The sequence below is a fragment of the Leuciscus leuciscus genome (assembly GCF_965113295.1).
Source record: "Leuciscus leuciscus genome assembly, chromosome: 18".
NCBI lineage: Eukaryota > Metazoa > Chordata > Actinopteri > Cypriniformes > Leuciscidae > Leuciscus > Leuciscus leuciscus.
In genome coordinates, this window is record NC_138742.1 from 21737107 (window position 1) to 21758553 (window position 21447).

The following is a 21447-nucleotide window of genomic DNA, read 5'->3' on the forward strand; positions in this document are numbered from 1 at the left end:
CCAGCGTTCATCTTGTCCGGAGACCCAGGCTCGGCAGCGGCCATCTTGTCCGAAGACACAGGCTCAGCAGACGTGATGTGAACAGGCTCGGTGGTGGCCATCTTGTCTGAAGACACAGGCTCAGCAGACATGACGTGAACAGTCTCGGCGGCAGCCCTCTTGTCCGAAGACACAGGCTCGGCAGGCGTGACGTGAACATGCTCGGCTGCGGCCATCGTTTCAGCAGGCGTCTTGTCAGGGGACACAGGCTCTGCGGCGGCCATCTTGTCCGGTGACACAGGCTCGGCAAACGTGACGTGAACAGTCTCTGGCTGGGCAGACGTGACGTGAACAGTTACGGAGGGAGCCTTTCTCCTCCTCCTGTGTCTTGGAGCTATCGGACTCTGGACCACCGGCACTGGGACCACCGGAACTGGGACCACCGGAACTGGGTCCACCGGAACAGGGACCACCGGAACAGGCTCAGGAACAGACGCCACCGGCTCCTCCGCAGCGGAAGTTTCCGGGACATTGGGGGAATCGGGGGTCTTTCTCCTCCTCCGTCGCTTACGACAGTGAGGTGCAGGCTCTGAACTGGGTTCTGGGGCTTGAGCGATGTCTGGTCTGGGCAGCGGCAATGCACACTCTGGACTGGGCAGCGATGATGCAGGCGGGTCCGATGCATCCCACCGAGCACGATGGTGGAGATATTTCGTGAAGCCCGGAAAATCTAAAATTTCCAGCCCCTTCATCTCCCACCGAGGCAAGGGATCATCCAGACTAACATTAAATAAGTCCTTTAAAGCCATCTCTCCCAATGTCAGTCCCTCCGCAGCAGCGCTGAATTTGAGCGCAAAGCTCGATACGTCGGTCCCCCTCTGACGGAGAGACCTTAAGGCTGCGTACCTTGCAATTCTCTCCCGAGAAAAACCGGGCGCAAAACCCCGTCCTGCTGGATCCATCCCTTGGTGGATCAATCTGTCACGATCACGCTAAAACTGAAGAGAGGCGCAGGATCCAACTGCAGTAAACGGGGTTTTATTATAGGGCAATCCAAAAAGGGTAATCAACAAACAGGCAAGGGTCAAAATCCAGAATATCAGTCCAAAAACATTAAACAACCAACTTGACTGGAGACAGGAAACTCGGGAACAAAACAGTGTGACATCTAACATTGATCCACAAGGAACACAAGACAAACAGGGCTTTAAATACATGAATGACAAGGGGATAACGATAGACAGCTGGTGATTACAAACTACAGACACCTGGGTGTAATTTACAGACAGAATTGTGGGAGATGAAGTTCTTAGTGCAAGACACCGTGGGGGTAAGGAGGACATCTAGTGGAGACCTGGGGAACACAACCAGACACTGTGACACCTAAAGTTAGGATTAACGAGACCACTTTTATGATTTTTGGACAAACCGTTCAGAAGTTATAGGCAAAAATAGCCATTTTTCGTATCTCCGGACCAGTAGATGGCGCTGCGCCGAAACACAGCATGTTGCCTCAGGTCATGCTTCTGATGTCATGTACCAAGTTTGGTCTGAATACGATAAAACGTTGCGGAGATACAGCCTTGTGTCCAATTTGGGGTGCTCTACGTCAATTTTATTTTGCGTGTTATTTGATAATAGTTGGGTTTTGAGCTTTTGATAGCTTTTTGCCAGCATAGTCTAAAGATGATCTGAATTGATTTTCATAAACATCGGAGCAACGGCCTAGGAGGAGTTCGAAAAAGTATTTTTTTGGAGAATTCAAAATGGCGGACAAATTTTCATGACGGAAAATTTAAATTAAAATGACGTCATAGGGTGCAATCGAATCGTCTTGAGCATGGGAATTATAGGGAAAATTTTGTTTCTAGCCCTTATGACTAAAAAAGTTATTAGCATAAACATGAGTGAAACTTTGGACAGTCGGTGGCGCTAGAGGGACTGAGTTAGAGACTGCAAATTTGCTATGGTGACAGTCAAGTCAAGTCAAGTCAATTTATTTATAGAGCACAACATAAACACAACATTTGCTGATCCACAGTGCTTTACAGACGGTCAAAAGGTTAAAAAAGATATTTTGATATTTTAAAAAAAAAAGATGTCCAGACTATCTTCTATCAGTGTGCCAAATTTCAAAACTTTTCCACTAGCGGTTCTATGGGCTGCCGTAGACTTCCAGAGCGGAAGAAGAAGAAGAAGTGGAAGAATAACTTTTGAATAAATCTGCTTATTGTTATGACACTGGTCTTAATAGATTCCTTGGGTCACGCCGAGAACATATATACCAAGTTTGCCGTATTTGGCCGAACTTCCTGTCCGCCACTTGATTTTCATTCAATACCTACTTTTTCAAACTCCTCCAAGACCGTTTGTCCGATTTTCAACAAAATCGAATCGTATCATCTCCTGACTGTGCCGACTAAAAGTTATGGATTTCGTGTTGATAGACAAAACCGTTTTCATATACCGCAGCAGCAAATTTGAGACATGATGCTAAAAGGACTATTCAGGCTTTATCTCTGCAGTGCCTTGACATATTGACACCAAACATTGTATTTGTCATTGTCACTTCACTCTGACCACATCAAATCAATTTCATAACTACGCCACCTATTGGTCGAAAGTGATTATCCATTAAATCATATTTTTAGTTAATGTATATATTATTATTCAGCCATTTTACCTAAAATCATCTTAAAATGTCTTTAATTGCTCCTTGCTGCAGTTGGTTTGACACTCCTAGCCATGTTGGCATGTCTTATCGTCTTCTTGCGCTTGGCCCCGATAATTGCTCCTTGCAGCTATATTTTTAATTGTGTTCAGTTTCTGTTAGGGGTGCAACGGATCAAAAAACTCACGGTTCGGATCATTTCTCGGATCAGAGTCACGGATCGGATCATTTTTCGGATCAGCAAAAAAAATAAAAAAAATGTATTAACACTTTTAAATTATTAAATTAAAATATATAAAATCATCTTAAAGTGCACAAGGCATAATATCTTCTTTTTAACATAATTAATGAAAAACAACTTAAAGTGCAACATAAAAAGGCATCTCCTTCCTTTAAACATGGACCAATGCTTTATGTGTTTCCACTGTCATATAGGGCTGTCAAAATTGCTCAAAAATGACGTTCGAATATTCCCTCTAAAAAAACACATATTCGAATTATTCGAACATCTGGTTGCGCATTTTGTCAATGACGTGCATTAGGCCTATGTCAATAACAGGACAAATTAATACAAAGAGACATAACTACTTGTATATGTAGTTCATTTAAGTTTAAACATATTTGACAACGTATTACCTTGCTCGCTCGCACTCGCAGGCACTCTTTCTCTCTCTCTCTCGCCGTCACCCATGCTGCGTTCACACCAAACGCGAATAGAGCGTCTGGCGCGAGTGATTTCAATGTGAAGTAACGTAAAGACGCGTTTACGCACGTCTTGAGGTTTTGCGGCGCGAATGAGGCGTCACGCTCTCTGCGGCTCATAACGCTCGCCATGACCACGCTGTGTGTGGACTGAACATGCGCACAACTTTTTTTTCATAAATCAATCCGCGGATCACGTGAGTGCCGAACCGAAGATATTGATCCGAACGGATCACGGATCAATGATGATCCGTTGCACCACTAGTTTCTGTTTGTCTCTATTCCTTTGATCCAGATCATCTTATTCACGTGTACCTCGTAAATTATCTCCTTAGTCCTTTGTTTGCCCTTGTCCTTAAGCCCTCAGTTTCTGTCAGTTATTTAGATGGGCTGAGGACCATCTTCTGTACACCGTCTGTAAGAACAGTCGACCTCTAGTTTTTGGAATATTCATATCTGGTGAGCTGAGTCCATGCTCAATGCTTGCTTATGGATGGGACAGGATGATGATTAATTTCAGATTCTTGCTCCGGGTAAATTTTATATATTCTTAGTTGATTAAATTAATTGCATCCTCTGGCTAAATGGTTCTGATTTTGTGGTTGATTAAGTTAAAGAGGACAAGACAAACACTCACCCAGTCACATCCCGAGAGCATTTGGGCGCTCTAGCTCACCACAAGCCTGCGACCGAACCCTCCACCTCCCTCAACATTGGGATCATCTCATCCTTCCCTCCAGTCTTCCCTCGAGCCCGGAAGATGGTTTCGAACAGCGCCGACCTGGTAGCGAAAGTGGCGGATCCTGCGTTTATTTCCATCCAGGTGGCTCTGAAGAAAATTTCCCCTCTCCGGTCCCCACATCCAGAGACCACTCCCAAGTCCATTCCAGTGAGTGAAATTCCCGATTCTGTTCCAAAGACTGAAACTCCTGATTCTGTTCCAAAGACTGAAACTCCCAATTTTGTTCCAAAGACTGAAATTCCCAAGTCCACCCCAGAGAGTGAAATCCCTGAGTCCGTTCCAGAGAGAGAAATTCCTGAATCCGTTCCAGTGAGAGAAATTCCTGAATCCGTTCCAGCGAGAGAAATTCCTGAGTCCATGGCTGGTCGACAGACTCATATGCATGTGAGAGAGCCTCAACTATCCACTTGCTCATCTTTTGCTTAGATGCTGGGGACCCTTTCCCGGGTGACCCAAAGCAAACAAACAACTGGTCAGTTTTTCGCCACAGGATAACTCTGTGGATGTATGCATCTAATGCCCTGACTGGGCAAAGCAGATTTAGCTTCTCCTGATCTGATGTCCGAAAGGGGGGAGGACAGAAAGCCTGCAGCATAATAGGCCCCACCACATTAGTGGGGACCTTAGGGACATATCCCAGTACAGGGTGGAGAAAGCCAAGCTTACCAAGATACTTGGCCAACTAATTATTTTGAGAGACGCAATGGCAAGAAGGAACACAGTTTTGAGATTGCAATTTTTTTTTGTTCTGGAACCTCTTCAATAGTCTCAAAGGGAGCCATAGAAAGGCCTTCCAATACAATGGCCAAATCCCAAGCCGGCACTCTAGTGCTCACTACAGGCCTCAGCCTCAAGGTGCCATGGAAGAAACGAGTCACCAGTGGGTTTCTTGGAGGAAACAAGTAACCAGCAACAACCTTGGTTGAGAGACCTGAGTCTATGAGCTTCCATAACTTTGGACAAGGGTGAAGGATTGTGCCCCCTGCTTTGGACAGAAGGTCCCTCCTGACCGGAATCACCCAAGACACAGAAGCCAGTGCTGTTTGGTCTGGGTCTGCTTTATAGCTTCCAAATTTTGACGTCACCTGTCTATGATGTGCTGTCATGCCATTGGACTGATTTCACATGTGCTTCACGACCCAATCGATGCATCGTGATGCTGAGATGTAAAGTCTAGGGGTCAGAAAGTAAAAGTCCTGCCATATGTTTATTCCACCCATGAACTCAGCCAGCTGAATTCACTAATTAGTTCTATTTCCTGGCTGAAAAACTGTGCTAATTAGCAAATCCAGGTGATTGGAACAAAATACTGAGGAGGACTTTTACTTTCTGAACCTTGACTTCACTTGTAGCATTTAAATGATTGATTCCAGTTTTTAGTGGTCTATTTTTTATTTATTTCAACAATATGAAACAATGTTTTTGGTGATTCAGCGGTTTTAGCAGCCATAACATCAATATAATTATCGGTTTATATCAGAATTGTAATATCGATGCATCCCTAGTGCAAATCAAATATATGAATAACACAACTGTGATTGTACAACTCAGCTCACCCACTTTAACGTAACAGGAGGCATAAACTGAGCCACTACACTAACACACCGCCAAAGCATGCCCATCATCTCTTCTATTTTCTTATTTCTTATCCTTCTAAAAACTAATTTGCACTCTGTGCAGTATGGTTATGCCTCTGTAGACCCTTCTATTTTAGGTTGAAAATGGAGGCAGCAAGCAAATTTAAATGTTAATATTTGAGCCAGTGCTCCCAAAAGCACTGGAAACAACAGCAAAGAAAGATGATTACTTTAATACCCCAACTCAAACTTTAAAGGTTACTTTTCGGTTTGATATTACCAGCTGGGATGTCGATACATGATTTCTCCTTGTGTGGCTTTTCCTAAGTATTTAAATATCATGTTGGAGATTAACTAGATAAAAATCGATGGAAACTGCAGTCTTGCTGTCTGCCAGGTTTTGCAGGCATCAGGGTGCTAGATCAATGTCAGCAGCTCCAGCTTGAGAGTCTGGAAAATAAACTGCTTGATAAAATATACTATTTCAAATGATTCAGCTTTCAACCACAAGAATGCATTAGAGGGACATACTATACCAGCCCGTTCTCATTGACTATACAGTGGGGTCCACATAAAAAAATAAAAATAAATCTGGATTTCAAAATCTAATTTAAACCTGTAAAGAAATGTGGCACTATAAGTCACTAATCAAGTCAATTTGTGACACTGATCATGTGATTCTGTGTACAGACAGTCAGATCAAGATTAATCATGATGATGATTTCTGTTTCTATCGATTAAGAATAATTGTCTTGCATCTTGCATCAGTTACAATTCTCCACAAGCTTTTAAGCTTGCCAGATTTCAAGAGTTTAAATTCCCCAATCTAAGCTTTTCTTTTCAGGGCAGGATAGTTGAAACATTTTTGTTTTGCTGGTTGAAAGTCTCTTCACATCCTGATAGTAATCACTAAGTTAATTGGGGTTACTTTGTGTTCTTCCTTTACTGTTACAAGTATGGCTATAACTATAAGCAAACAGATTTTCCATCAATGACAACACAAATTATATGCATTTAAAGGAGCTGTATGTACACTCTAAAAAATGCTGGGTTGTGTTAACCCAATGTTGGGTCAAATATGGACTAACCCAACGTTGGGTTAAACATTCAATTTAAAAATGGACAAACCCAGCCGTTGGTTTACATTTTTAATGTAACCAATGCAATTTGTCCATTTTTAAATTGCATTTTTGTCCAGCCGTAGGTTTACATTTTTAATGTAACCAATGCAATTTGTCCATTTTTAAATTGCATTTTTGTCCATTTTTTATTTTGTCCAAAATGCAATTTGTCCATTTTTAAATTGCATTTTTTAACCCAATGTTGGGTTAGTCCATATTTGACCCAAAATTGGGTTAACACAACCCAGCAGTTTTTAGAGTGTAGTTTTCAGCAGCCTCTAGCGGTGATGTTTCAGATTGCAACCAATAAGTTGACAAGCGCGTGCTCTTGCTCGTGGCCTGCTCGAATTTATGAGCGAGCACTCACACAACACACCGGAGAAAGCATCCCACAACATGCTGGAAACTCAGGTAAACTCCCGCTGGAAACTCAGGTAAACTCCCACTGCAACGTTACAATAATAGGCTTCTTTTATCAGCTTGACGTTGAACTAATGCTCCATGACCGTACCATGATAAGTATGGAACCCTATCAACCGTGCCGAATTTTGCCACTGCAAGCACTACTTCACATTTTCTTAAGGAAATGTACATTCTAGGTTTGTAGATAAGGTTTCTCCATGATTCAAATGCCCTGCCGATGTTGATCCGTGTTTTTTCACCCGAAGTTCATCCGATTCACGTCTGGCCTTTACGAGCTTCAGCAGAAAAAAAAAAACGTTTTATTGCTTTTTATCAATATGTGGAGTTTTGTGTTGGAGTCTGTGACGTGTTGTGCTGGGAGCAGGTCGTTTCTTAGTGTTATCAGACATGTCATAAGTTGCATAAGTCATAAGTTGCAGTGTCGTCGCTGTTGAGTGCAAAGTTAGGCTAGACGAGGTGAGAGGCTCGGGGGCGAGCATGCAGGTGACGTCACTGGATTTCGCGGTAAATCCGACCCGGCACCTTCACATAGAAATAAGAATACTTGCTTTCAGAGGTAGGCTAATAGCAAAACCCGCAAAGTGGATCATTTTAATGTGAGATTACAACCCCTTCACACAAAGGCAATAAAAAAAAGGATTCGTTTTAGTAGAAAAGCTACATACAGCACCTTTAAAGACTGCGAATCACAGAGAAAAGTATCAATATAGAGGTGCGTTAAAATAAATGCGAAACGGCCTTTTGTCACTTTTTACCACATTTACAACAATATTTGTCAACTTAGAGATATTTTAAATAGTTTAAATCTAAATATTAAATGTTACACCTAAATGCTAAATGTTAAATCTAAATCTAAATGTTAAATCTAAATGTTAAATCTAAATCTAAATGTTAAATCTAAATATTAAATCTAAATCTAAATGTTAAATCTAAATGTTAAATCTAAATCTAAATGTTAAATCTAAATCTAAATGTTGAATCTAAATCTAAATGTTAAATCTAAATCTAAATGTTGAATCTAAATGTTTCGGGTGAAACTAAATATTTAACTAATATGCAAAATCAAAATGCCGGTAACCGGAAGTGCCAAAATAAAAGCTCGAGGAGGTCAGTGTGTGTTTATAGCATGGTTTATCAAATAACGAATAAAAACCATCTCATCCGAGGAAATGGACTCTTGGACATGGATTATCGTGATAATAACTACCTAAAATAATAAACACATTTGGAGAAACTGTATTTGAAGAGTAGGCTAGTGTCACTTTTATGAAAAGTGCGGGACTTATGACCTGCAGCCATAATAGCCAGCCATGAGGGGGCTCACTTTGACTGAATGTCATGTCATCACTCTGTCATCACTCTCATCACGAAACTCTACAGTTTCTCCAAACGTGTTTATTATTTTAGGTAGTTATTATCATTATATTATAGTTATTATTATGAGATGGTTTTTATTCGTTATTTGACACTATAAACCAGGGGTTGGCAAGTAACTTTGGCCACGGGCCAATATTTTTTTTAGCCAGTAGATGGCGGGCCAGTTACACAGAGTAGGCCTATGGATACAAATTAAATACTTTTATATAGGCCTATAATCGCGGAATATGATGGGTCCGTCACCGTGCGTGGATCATTTTTTCAAATTAAAACCAAAAATAAAAAGATGAAAAACGACTTGTTTTTCCATTATTTATTTCCTGAACTAAAATGAAAAAACGAATAACAATGGGTTTTCTGATTTTCTGATTGTGCTCAGATCAAAAATAGAAAAAATGTATTACTGGATTAGACAAATTTTTATTTTTATTTTTCATTTAACACCTTAGGCATATATCAAGGAAATCATTTTAAACAGATCAAGTACTATTGTGGTAACAGATTACAGCCATTTTAATAAAGGTGTGAATAGCAATCATACTCATTCGCTTACAGTCCGACTTTTGAACTTTATTCCTTTTTTTTGTATTATTATTTATTCGGGACACACACATACACACCTAAGGTTTAAGGAGTTCTGCGCGGGACTGTTTTTTTTCTGTCCCGCTCCCACAAGGTTCTATTCAGCAACCGCTTAAAATACACTCGGTGTTCACCCGCTTTATTTCCCGACCTGACGGTTCCGCAAAATTTAGATCTCGTTTCCATAATCTCACATTCAAATGTCTCTAACGGCAAGAATGAGATTAAGAAGCCTATAATAAATGCTATACAAAAATTGTGTTCATGTCAATATAAATATTAGGCTATTTTAACATTGTACTGTCAGCAGAGAAAAAAAATGCCACAGAAAAAAATTATGAAATATAAATAGCCTAACATAAATTAAATAGGACAAAGCCTATCACTCAAATTTCTAAGCAACATAAACGAAAATCATATTGCCCTACTGACAAATGAAGTAGGCTATTTTCTGCCGAACTATTTCAAACATCCTTGCAAAAAAAGAATGTTGTTGACTGACAATGGTTTCAGTACCAAACAGCTCCTCAGAGCTAGGTGTACAGGTAGTCAGAATTAAGTGCGGATACGCTGTCAAAAGATGTCGGGAGTGGGCTATTGTCAGTCAGACCGCCCGCTCCGTCCAAAGTAGCCTACACCAGAGTTCTGACCGCTACCGTCTTTTGACGCGCGAATGGACACAAAGTGGTCAAGCGTATAACTAGACGCGGCAGGCGCAATATTTGACGTGCTATTCGCGTCCGGTGTGAACGCACAGTTATACTTTAAAATGTAATCCCGCGCCGCATGATTCCCTATGGGTGTTTCACACATGAAATGGTCCCTATGGGTGTTTCACACGACTACGGCTTTTTTCAAGTAGTGGAAGAGTTTTGTGCAGCATTTAGGACTTCCAAAATAATCCGGCGGGCCAGAAAATATTGCTGGCGGGCAGGGCCGGCGCTCCGCACACGCACATCACGCACTGCGCGTAGGGCACCAAGTGCTTGGGGGGGCACCAAAAAATCTGGGTCGTGAAAAATCATCACAATAGGGTACTAGTATAAATAACAAATAAAATATGTCTAAAGCATGTTAATATTGGGTTTAAGTGGTCGTTCAATGAGGCCTATTATATGTTGATCCGACGAAAATTCTGTGTTTATTTAAGTGATCCAGTGGTAGAATTTTTGCCAAGCGTGTCAGAGGTTCTGAGTTCTAATCCGCACTCATATCGTTTTTTTTTTTTTTTTTTTTCATCAAAACCGATTATGTTTTTTAGTGGTTGTATATCAGGCAGGGACACTTTTTGTGCTTTTTGTTTTCTAATTGTACCGGAGCGAATAGAGAGTCTCTCCACAACGGATTGAAACGCGCGTCTGAGTGAAGGCTGTGCGCGAGCCAGAAACAAACATAGTATCCGCGCCACTGATCGCTCGGCAACGAGCACTTTGATCAGTTGATTTAAAAAAAAAACACATTTCAGCGCTAGATCGACTCTTATTTAAAAAACGAATGAAATGAATGCTCTGCTGGTTAACTGGAGATGTTTTGTTTGTTTGTATTGGTACATTCGTGCCGCGAGATGTTTCAAAAGTGGTGGGGACATGTCCTACCCGCAAATTACGCCTATGCGTATGCATGTCCAGGGGCGTCGCTATAGTAGTGCAAAAGATCCGGGGCTTTAGCCCTGCATGGCTAAAATCTTTTTTTTTTTTTTTTTTTACTTTGAAACTGCAATTAGAAGAAAAAAAACCCCCACAATCTCAGTGTTTGTATATTTTCATATTCACAGAGTTGTCAAATTATGTACAGAATTATTATATTGTGCCTGACCTTTGCACTTTTAACTTTCTGTGTTTACATTGTTCAGTTCCAAATCTGTGTTTTTAGTAATTGTGGTGGTATTTGGTATTTATAATTTTAACCTTTATATTATTTATTTCTTTTCATGTTTGGTGCCATTGTTAATGTAAAATTATTTATTTGCAGCAGTTATTTTGGAAGTAAAGAGAACCTAACTAAGAAATTCTGAATGGTTGTTATTCCCTTGGTGGGGGGGTGGGGGGGGGGGGGTGGGGGGGGCACCACCAAGCATTTGTGCTTAGGGCACCCAAATGGCTAGCGCCGGCCCTGCTGGCGGGCCAGTTTTGGCCCGCGGGTCGCCAGTTGTCGTTCCCTGCTATAAAACCATGCTATAAATACACACTTTTATTTTGCCACTTCCGGTTACCGGCATTTTGAATTTGCATATTAGTTAAATATTTAGTTTCACCCAAAACATTTAGATTCAACATTTAGATTTAGATTTAGATTTAACATTTAACATTTAACATTTAACATTTAGATTTAGATTTAACATTTAGATTTAACATTTAGATTTAACATTTAGATTTAACATTTAAATTTAACATTTAAATTTAACATTTAAATTTAACATTTAAATTTAAATTTAAATTTAAATTTACATTTACATTTAGCAGACGCTTTTGTCCAAAGATAAATTTAATATTTAGATTTAACATTTAGATTTAGATTTAACATTTAGATTTAACATTTAGATTTAGATTTAACATTTAGATTTAGATTTAACATTTATATTTAACATTTATATTTATATTTATATTTATATTTAACATTTATATTTATATTTATATTAATATTTAACATTTAGATTTAGATTTAGCATTTAGGTGTAACATTTAATATTTATATTTAACTATTTAAAATATCTCTAAGTTGACAAATATTGTTGTAAATGTGGTAAAAAGAGACCGTCAAAAATTCATACCAGTTTTTTAAACATTGTTTGAAGCTAAATGTGACAAAATGTTGCTGTCATTTTCAGCGTGAGCCGCTTTACAAACGGCGCCCCATACCTTTTTACCTTATCTTTCATTAACGCGGCAGGAAGCAATTGCGTAAACTGCCATAACATTAGTTTTATTCTTGTGCACGCACTAAAACACAGACAGTTCCGTTCATTGGTGGAAAAATGTGAACGTGCAGAACTGCTTGCATTTCAGTGCGTGCGGATGGAATAAAACCATCCGTAACATTTCACTGCCGATTGTCTCTGCCACTTCAACTCTCAATGTACTGCACAACTGCTCCTAATGTAAAACGCAATGATTTGGCAGTTTGACAGTGTCGCATTACGCTGAGGATTTAAATATGAGGCATGAATTGAATTACATTTTAAGGTGTTACTTTCATGCAGTTAACATTTCTGAATTTATTTTAAATTTTAACTTTGTGTAATTTTTGGGGACTGCAGGATCATTTAAAAAAAAAAAAAAAAAAAAAAAAAGGGGGGGGGGGGGGGGTGTTAGTACAGTAGGTGCATTGAAGTGTATTAGAAATAAATAAATCTTCTGATCAATGTATGTATGTTGTTTTCTTAATTTTTCATATCTTTACTTTTGTAACTACTGTAACAATATTAGCTCAAAGGGGAAATATTAATAATCACTCATAATTATCAGTTATGATTAATTATTAATATGTGGGTCAGTTAATTGGATTAACTTGAGGTAGCTAAATTAATACTACAATCAATTAATCAGTTCCAACAAACTCTTTTGATTATTAATTTATTCTAAGAAAAGTGTATCTTTCATTAGCCTGACTACGCCAGACTTCGTACTTCCGCTCAATTTCAGTTCGCTTCAGTACTCATTCTGAGATAGCGACCTGTCTATCAGTTTTCCTCCGGCCTGAAAACAGCCGGCCAATCAACGAACAGAAGGCGGGGTGAGAGCCGTGACGTAGACGCTGATTGTACCGTGGATGCGTAGATTTACTTCAAATAATCTGCAAAAGTCGTTCACAGCCATGTTCACTCCGGTATTTCGCTCGATGGTTTTGTTTTCGCATCATACATGTGTTTACAGTGGAAGTTAGATGCGGCTGAGCCAGCGCATAACACACGTTATGTGATTGGCTTACGGGTAACTAATGATTTTAATGAACTTCAGACAAGCGCCCCCCTGCGAGAAAGAAAACACTTTTCTATTATGCCCTTCCAGACTCTGTCTATGAAGCAAAGCGAAGTAGCAGAGTTTGGTATTACCAGGCTAATCTTTCATGGCCACCGAAAAATAATTATTTCTTAGCATGTACATCGCTTAGAGCATGTAACAAGATCAAGATCGTAAAATGTACTTTGTTGCAAGCAGAGAATCAGAACCAACCAGAATTGCAGTGGACAATTCTTGAAGTGGTTGAAAATTGAGTTCCTTGATGGGTCCGTGAGTGTCAAATGTCACTGTACAAGTTGCAATTGTTTTCTTCTCTGCTGGATGGAGCTGCTGAGATGTGATGAACTAGCTGAGGGTAGCTAAGCGTATGGGGCTTGTTGTGATTGGTCGTAGTGTTATCCAATTGTGTGCAGTGAGATTTTCAAATGCATGCTTGGTGCCGCCCCTCAAGCTGGCCGATTTTCATTAGTCGATGCCAGAACCATTAATCTTTCAGATTTAGGTCTGGATTTCCAGATAATAATTTAAAAAAGTTATCCTAAAAAGTATTGTTTTTGTAATCAATTAAACTCCTTTTCTTGTCCTCAGCTCTGGGCTTCTTGTCCTCAGCTCTGGGCTTCTTGTCCTCAGCTCTGGGCTTTTTGTCTTTAGATTGGGGTTTCTTGTCCTCAGCTCTGGGCTTCTTGGCATCGGGGGTTTAATGATGTATCCGTATCCAAAGAGGCAATCAGCTCATATTCTTTCCTAAGTGAGTATTAGATGATGATAAAGGTAATCCAAGTTAATTTGTCTTAGTATTAGATGTGAAAATCATCTGAGACATTACTCACCACTCCCCCTCCAAAAAGACATCAGCAGGAGCGAATGACTCACTGACACATTGGCTCGGTGGTGTGCATTAGCGCAAACCACAAACAAACAAAATGGATGCCTAGCCTACATCATTTTAGGTGTATACTTTCTGTAGGTCTTATTAGCTTGTCACTAATAAGCTTGTCACTAATAAGACAGTTTTGAACATTAAAGCATGCTTACTAAGGCAAACTACTCTTTATTTCCTCATGAGACTAACTCCTCCGCCTCTGAAACAAGATAAATAAAGCTATTCTCTCTCTACTGGATTACAATAGACAGCATAGTGCACAACAGCTCCCACTGTGTCACGTTATAGATGGTCAAAAACATCCCCAGGGAAACATTCTCAACAGTGATTACAAACAATTGGTTTGTTTCTCAGAGCAACTCTGGGGACCCATGGACAGGTTTTGTTTTCCCAGCCAACTAAATCTAATTGAGCCAAAGAAGAGCTTAATAAGTGCTTAAATCAGGTGTGCAAGCAGTAAACTCAAACTAAATAACATGTCTTGTGCCTGTAGGTCATAAACTGGCGACAAACTGACAAGAGACTGAGCTGCATTTGGGTACTTACATGAACAAGCCCAAAAATGTGTCCACTTTTTTCATTATTTTTCCTTGTGAATCAATAAAGTCCTGCAGTCTGACAAAAATTATAGTTAATATTATAGTGTATTCAATATAGTCTACTCAAGTCATAAAAACTGAGGGGCAAATTCAGTAAAAAAAAAAGAAAAGAAGCCAGCTGTTTGTCTTCCTCCCCAATTACATTCAGTCCAGTTTAACTACAATTAACTACCACAATTACCTATTATCGTATATTTTGCCAGATATTGATAAGCCAACCATCATTTTCATATTATGGCTGATAACCATTAAAGGGGACCAATTATACTTTTCAGTATCAGGTGTCTCAGAATGTGTCTCAAAAGTTTCAGCTCAAATTTCCACACAAATTATTTATTCCATCATCATGTTACAGCTCGTGCCTCAGATACTCTGCCAACAATAAACAGAACATCTGTTTGTTTATGATTATCATCTCTATCGCGGTTACGCTCATGTGACATTTCTTCTGATATGCAGTTTCCTGAGTTCACACAAGCATATGCAAAAAAGCCAGCTGTCACACGGCAATTGTGATCACTAAAAAAAGTTCTCTTTCACATCATATTGTGCTTAACTTGTCAAATACACACAAAGTTCAAATAAATTACAGTCGGTTATGTCTGTGAACGTAAACAGAAGGGAAAGAAATCACATGTGAGATATTTTATACCAGTCTCAATATCAGAGCACATGAAACATATGTGTGCTGAAGCTGAGGACAGTTTAGCATGTTGCCACCTGTTGTCTGAATACAAATAGAAAAGTGCACTCCTGTGGGAGTGAGATCTGTAGATGACACAAACTACCTCTTCCCTTTCCCTGTCATGGTTATTTTATAACTCAGCAGTATCTCTGTCTGACAGGTGTGGTATGGCCCAAAACTGAAAGATATTCTGGAGAAGATGACTGATGGGGAGAGGGAATGAGAGGGACAGATGCCAAGGTGTGTCAGACCATACCACGAGATCCAATCAAACTCAGTCACTCGGCTCAGCACTGCAACCATCTGACTGGTAAACATGAATACTCAGTCAAACAACTTATGCATCCAATCCCACCTGTATTTTAAAATTGGTCCCTCTCATTTTCACTCTTGTCAATGCACCAGAAGAAAACAGAAGAGCTCAGATGTTTCTCTAAGTAAAACATATGCAGTTACAAAAATATAATAAAAAAATATAAATTTCTAAGTGTACATATGTTATGATAAATTCATATAAGAAAAAACTACAAACCAAACTTAGGGTTAAAATAAATTGGCAAATCTGTTAGCCAATCTGACAGTCTTCTTTTCATTCATTTTTGTAACTTTTTTTCTACTTAATCTTGATGTTAATTATGTTTATTGATAGAAAATTACACAATCTTTTTTTTTTTTTATCATAAAAAATATGTTGTTAAATTATTTCGATTTAGTCTCACAACCTTGTAAGAGAGTTGCAAAAATTAAGACCTCATATAAAATATCTTAAAAATAAATTTATTTGAACTAGAAAAAAAATAGTGGTATAAATGACTTGGTTCTTGCTTTTAATGTTATTGTTATTGCTCCGATAAGAAAATTAGGTTGACACAGTATATTAAAGCTGATAAATAATGTAGTATTTCTTCCGTTTGAACCAAATCAGATGCACACTGGTGGCCATGAGGGTTTTGATTAGTGCCTTGTGCATGATGACTCACCTTGCCTTCCATGATCTCCCTGACGACTTCTCCAGCGATCCACCACCATCCCTGTAAGAAGACACATTCCTTTCACTGCCAGCACACCACTCTCCAATCCAGCATTCTGCTTCCCGTTCACCAGCCCTGTTGTTGTCAAACTTCCTGTTTGCATTCATCTCTGTCTTATGAGTCTGATTCCGTAACACAAAGTACGCAGCAGATTACCACGCTTTAGAATAATTTATGCTAGACAATGTCGGCCTGGTGGGAGTTTTTCACTGTGATTAAAAAGACATCAGACTTGCAATTTGCCATAGGAATGTAAAATTAATTTTAAAAGTTGAAGAATCTTTAACTGTTTCAAAGCAGGCTACATTTAGTAAATGATTTTGGGAAAAGAAAGATCTAGATGTTTCCTTGTTTTCTGCAGTTAAGGTTTTAAAGTAAAAGCAGTTGTCTAATGTTTGCCTTTTGTTTTTGTAATCAGGCTCAGAAAATGTATATCAAGATTTAGATTTATCGACCAGTATTTTGGTTATCGGCTTCCAAATATATAAAAAAAATTCGGTTATCGGTATCAGCCAGAATTTCCATATCATAAAATTTCCACATGGCCTTGCTACCCAAACACTAGGGCATTATTATGTTGTTGCTCAGGTCAAAAGCCCAACCGCAAGTCTCTTCTGGTCTCTAGATCTGCCTCGAATCCTTCTAATGTACAGTACATCTTTGGGATTTTATTGTCCCATTTTATTGTAGCCAAAACCACTTTTCTAGAAAAGTAAGAGCACACCTCTCCCTAACAATCCACTTAATTTGAGGTATCATTCATGTCCATGTGGGAAGCATTTACAACAAATCCTTAACACAGCAATACCAGGTCCCAAATAACAACTGAAAACAATGACCTTATTAAACACATCAATTCATGCACACATTTCATTTAAAATTCAGTATCAATATTAGTTGTGCCGTTGTACTACAAAAACAAATAAAATAGATATTAAAACAGAATAGATAGTCTTGTCCTTGTTGGTCATGACGTGTAAAGTGCTTTTTGCGGAGCTGGTCGACAGAAAAATAAAACGTTATGAGTAATTGTGAGGCAGGCCATAAATCACCAGATACCGCTGCACATGCACAGACACAGAGAGTGTGTACACCAACACACAAGACTGCACAAAAAAACCAAACGCAACAAATAAGCACAGCCAGAATTGTCTTTTTGCTCTGTGGGGGTTTTAATGCACTGAAGCCATTCGATTTATTTATAAGACACTATATAAAAGTAAGCACAGAAACAGATGGATGCAAGGTGAGTCACAAGGTCTGTTTATGAGCGTTTTTACGTGTGTCCCTCGCAGGGGGTGCCAGAGGTTTGTCCTTTACCGGAGCTTTCAGCTAAAGTAAGAGACATTCGAAAGTATTAAAGCCATCCATCATCCATGGACAAACACGCAGAGTTTGAGACCGTCCAAAATGGAGAGTATGTAACAATCTACAAAGCAAACTATAGAAGAAGACTTCAAGGTAAATCTGAAAAGCCACCATTTACTTCAGAAACACAAACACACACTGTCCAACTGAACTCTTTTTGTGAAAGAGCATTTAATGTTTTATAGCCAGCTCTCTTGACAGTGTGTGATGTTATTGCATGTCACTTATCAAAGCTAAACTGAGATAGACCAAAGGGCTCCAATAAATAGACTGTCTCCTAGCAACACCTTGACTGGTGACTTTCCTTCTCTCGCAGGTTCACCCTCTGTCCGACACTAGTGGATGACATGAGGGGGTGGATATATATGAACAATGTGGATATATATGAACAACAGTGTCCGTTAACTTGAAATGACATGACACAATTATATTAAAAAAATTAAGGAGTTTAGATCAATTACACCAATATTTAGACCAACAGAAATTAGGGATGTATTGATATTAAAATCCTGCCTGCTACAAGAATTATTTTCATGTTATGGCTGATAGCTAAATATTTGACTGTCAATTGTGAAAAATGGGAATATTGTCGTTCAGCTAAGAAGAAATCTTTATGACAGGCCAAGAAGCTACAGTTCTAATATAATACGGGGACCCCTGGTTTACGGTTCGAAAAGGTGTACGACTGTGCTGTATGTTATCACCATACCTGTTCAATCTGTACGACAAAGCCATATTCCGAAAAGCCACTCTAGAGGAGGATAACATTGGAATACGACTGTGGAAGAACGATATACAATCTGAGGTATGCTGACAACACAACACGATGACAGAAACAAAGGAAGATATGGAATATCTGCTGAGGAAAGTCAGAGAATAAAGTTGTACACTGTAAAAACTAAAGGAGCCTCAAATATCCTGTCGGATACTCAAGGAACTTCAAAATGTAATTTAAGTGCCTCAAAGCTCTTTCTCCTATATAGGGTTACTGGAGGAGCATTGACAATCTTTGAGGTTCTTGCTGGAACTTATGGGATCCTTTAAGCAATTTGTATTTAGTTCAGAGGTTCTGGAGTCACCTTTTTATTACCATGAGACCTCGAAGTGCTTTGGGGGAAAATAGAGGAACTTGAATGCGATAAAAGGGTTACTGGAAGATCTTTTAACATTTAAGTGGTTCCTGGAAGATCTCTTATGTTAAAGCCAGCATCTGGAGGAACCCAATGGTTCAGTGAGGCCAGAATACGGTTATTAATATCCTATTATTATTATTATTATTATTATTATAGGCTACTGAAGTTTGATTCAGTATAGCCTACCAGGTGAAAAAGACGTAGGCTACTATTAAATGAATTAAAAATGTACTTAAGTGTGTTTTTAGTATAGGCCTATCAATACAAATATACTTTAATGCATTTGTAATACATTTAACAGTAGCCTACGTCTTTTCACCTGGGTAGCTTACATTTATTTAGTAGCCTATCTAGGCCTATTTTATTGATTAATTTAAACCTTAAACTACAACACTAAATAATAATAATATTAATAATATGAAGAAGAAGAACCAGGAGGAGAAAAGTTTTAAGTTAAAAGTTTTATTCTGTCACGAAACTGCTGCTCTCTCCTCTGCTGTCGTCGCTTCAGTGATGCTCGCGCTGCTCGCGCGCATCAAAGCTCAGCTGATCGTCATCGGGTTTGAATTGAAAGTAACGGCTCCTCTCATCAAAGCTTCCGCCGTTTGTTCGGCTCTCCGTTACAAGGTTTGTAAACTCGCCAAATAAATATAAATACAGAGTCTACTCACTATATATTCAATCACACATATATATAAACTAAATGTATTATACAATACTACGTTTTTACAGTGTTTACCACTCGTTTATTGCACAGTATCTGGTATGAAGGTTTTAGCCGCGATGCTAGATACGTTGATCTAATGAACAGATGGAAATTATTGACTTATTGTCTTAGATTGATTTAGTCATTCAATTCAACATATTCTGTACAACTGTGTCTTAAAATTGCTGATATATAGCCTAACTAATTTAGCTGATTCCTGCTGTCGTCATTGGCGTTTGTTATGAATAGCAAAAGCAGGTTAATATAGTTTGGTCTGTTTTTGTTTAGCCTAACTTTACTTACTACATGTGCCCTCATTCTCTCAAATACCATTTTAAAGCCATTTACTGGTCAATAAATATTTGTGAATAATCAGCTTTGTTCTTTTGTTTCCCCAGAACAACCAGTAGGCTACATTTCTAAAATAATCTGAACATTTCAGTGGCAACATTGAATTACAGTAAGTTACCTACACCACATGCACGTACTTTATTACTATGAACTTTCTCTGTGTGAAATTGTATTGTTTGACTGTGTACTTGTGTTTTTTTAATCAGTTATTCTCTGAAAATCTTCCCTCATGCTCTCAAATCTCATTCATGTTACTCAGAAAAATAATATCACAGGTTTGGCGCCAATAATGCTATGCATTTTTTCTTATATCTTTATCATTTGCATTTGAAAATAAGACATTTTAACTCTGAATTAACTTCAAGTTTAGTCTTTTTCGACAAAAAAAGAGGAAAAAGCTATTATATGGCTTCAGAAGACTTACAACACAACCCATAACACATGAGTTGTGAACTCATTGATTATTTTTAGGATCTTTTCTGGGACATTTTTGGAGCTTAACCATTTTTACATAAATTGTTGCATTGAATTGAACTACACAAGTGTACATAAGAATGGTTTCATGAATGATTTACACAATTTCTTTCTGCTGGTGTTTCATGCAGTGAAAGCGAACGGGGACTGGGGTTGCATTTTGCCTGAGATCTGCTTTTGGGTTCCACAGACAGAAAGTCAAACAGGTTTGGAACGTCACAAGGCTGAGGAAATTATTTAAATTTGACAACTATCACTTTAATAACCTTATTAACAGTAAATGTTGTACTTTGCAGGGATCTCGGTAAGCTGAAATACAAGTTTGAACAAGAATAAAAATCCTCCTGTAGACCCGAAAATCACTGAAGTGCCTGGACCATCCACCAGAACAGAGGAAAAACAAACGGAAAACGAATCTGCTGTACCTTTTCACTTTTCTAACTATTTAAGTACCTCACATGTCCCTTGTGAAGATTTTATTATTGATTGCATTTTATGTTGCAGCGAGTAAAGGTGCGGTCACATTTTTGAATTTCGTGAAATTACACAGGCAAAAAAGTCCATTGATCATTGTCAGCAATGTAGTGACGTAATGTATGAAGCACAGCTCACACAGGAGTCACTTTCAAGCAGCTTTCTGTTGGTCAAATCTAGCGAATTCCAGTAACCAACTTGGTCCCATAGTGACATTTTTGACCACAAATGAAATTGCTGATCGTGTGGATTCTTATTGAAATGACTGGAATTCTACCTCTACTTCCTCTATCTTGTTTCATGAGAATACTCAACAACCATTTATGAACACTGTTGATTCAAGTCACACATTTAAGCTTTTCAAAAGGCATCCCAGACTTCAACACTTTATGATTCAAAATAGCTGAATAACTAATCATCAGAGATTTCTGTATAGAGATAAAGGTTAGGATCCATGTTTCCATGCATTTTGTTGAAATGTCTTTTCTTGTATAGCCTATTGCATATACTTGGTTGATTATTCATGTTGCTTATGTATTATACTATTTTTTTTTGGTGTATTCATTGATATTAATCTATAGTTAGCTTTTTTCCCATGTGTATGGAAGTG

General features: G+C 38.6%; 1 long non-coding RNA gene across 1 annotated transcript in view; it reads left to right on the top strand.

Moving 5' to 3' along the window:
- Positions 1-21108, top strand: part of LOC309480123 — a 390541-nt gene extending 369433 nt beyond the window's left edge. The window contains exons 2-3 of the long non-coding RNA XR_014199544.1: positions 18582-20569; positions 20660-21108. This is a non-coding gene — a long non-coding RNA (uncharacterized lncRNA). The remainder of the gene's footprint in view (positions 1-18581; positions 20570-20659) is intronic.
- Positions 21109-21447: the final 339 nt, after the last annotated feature.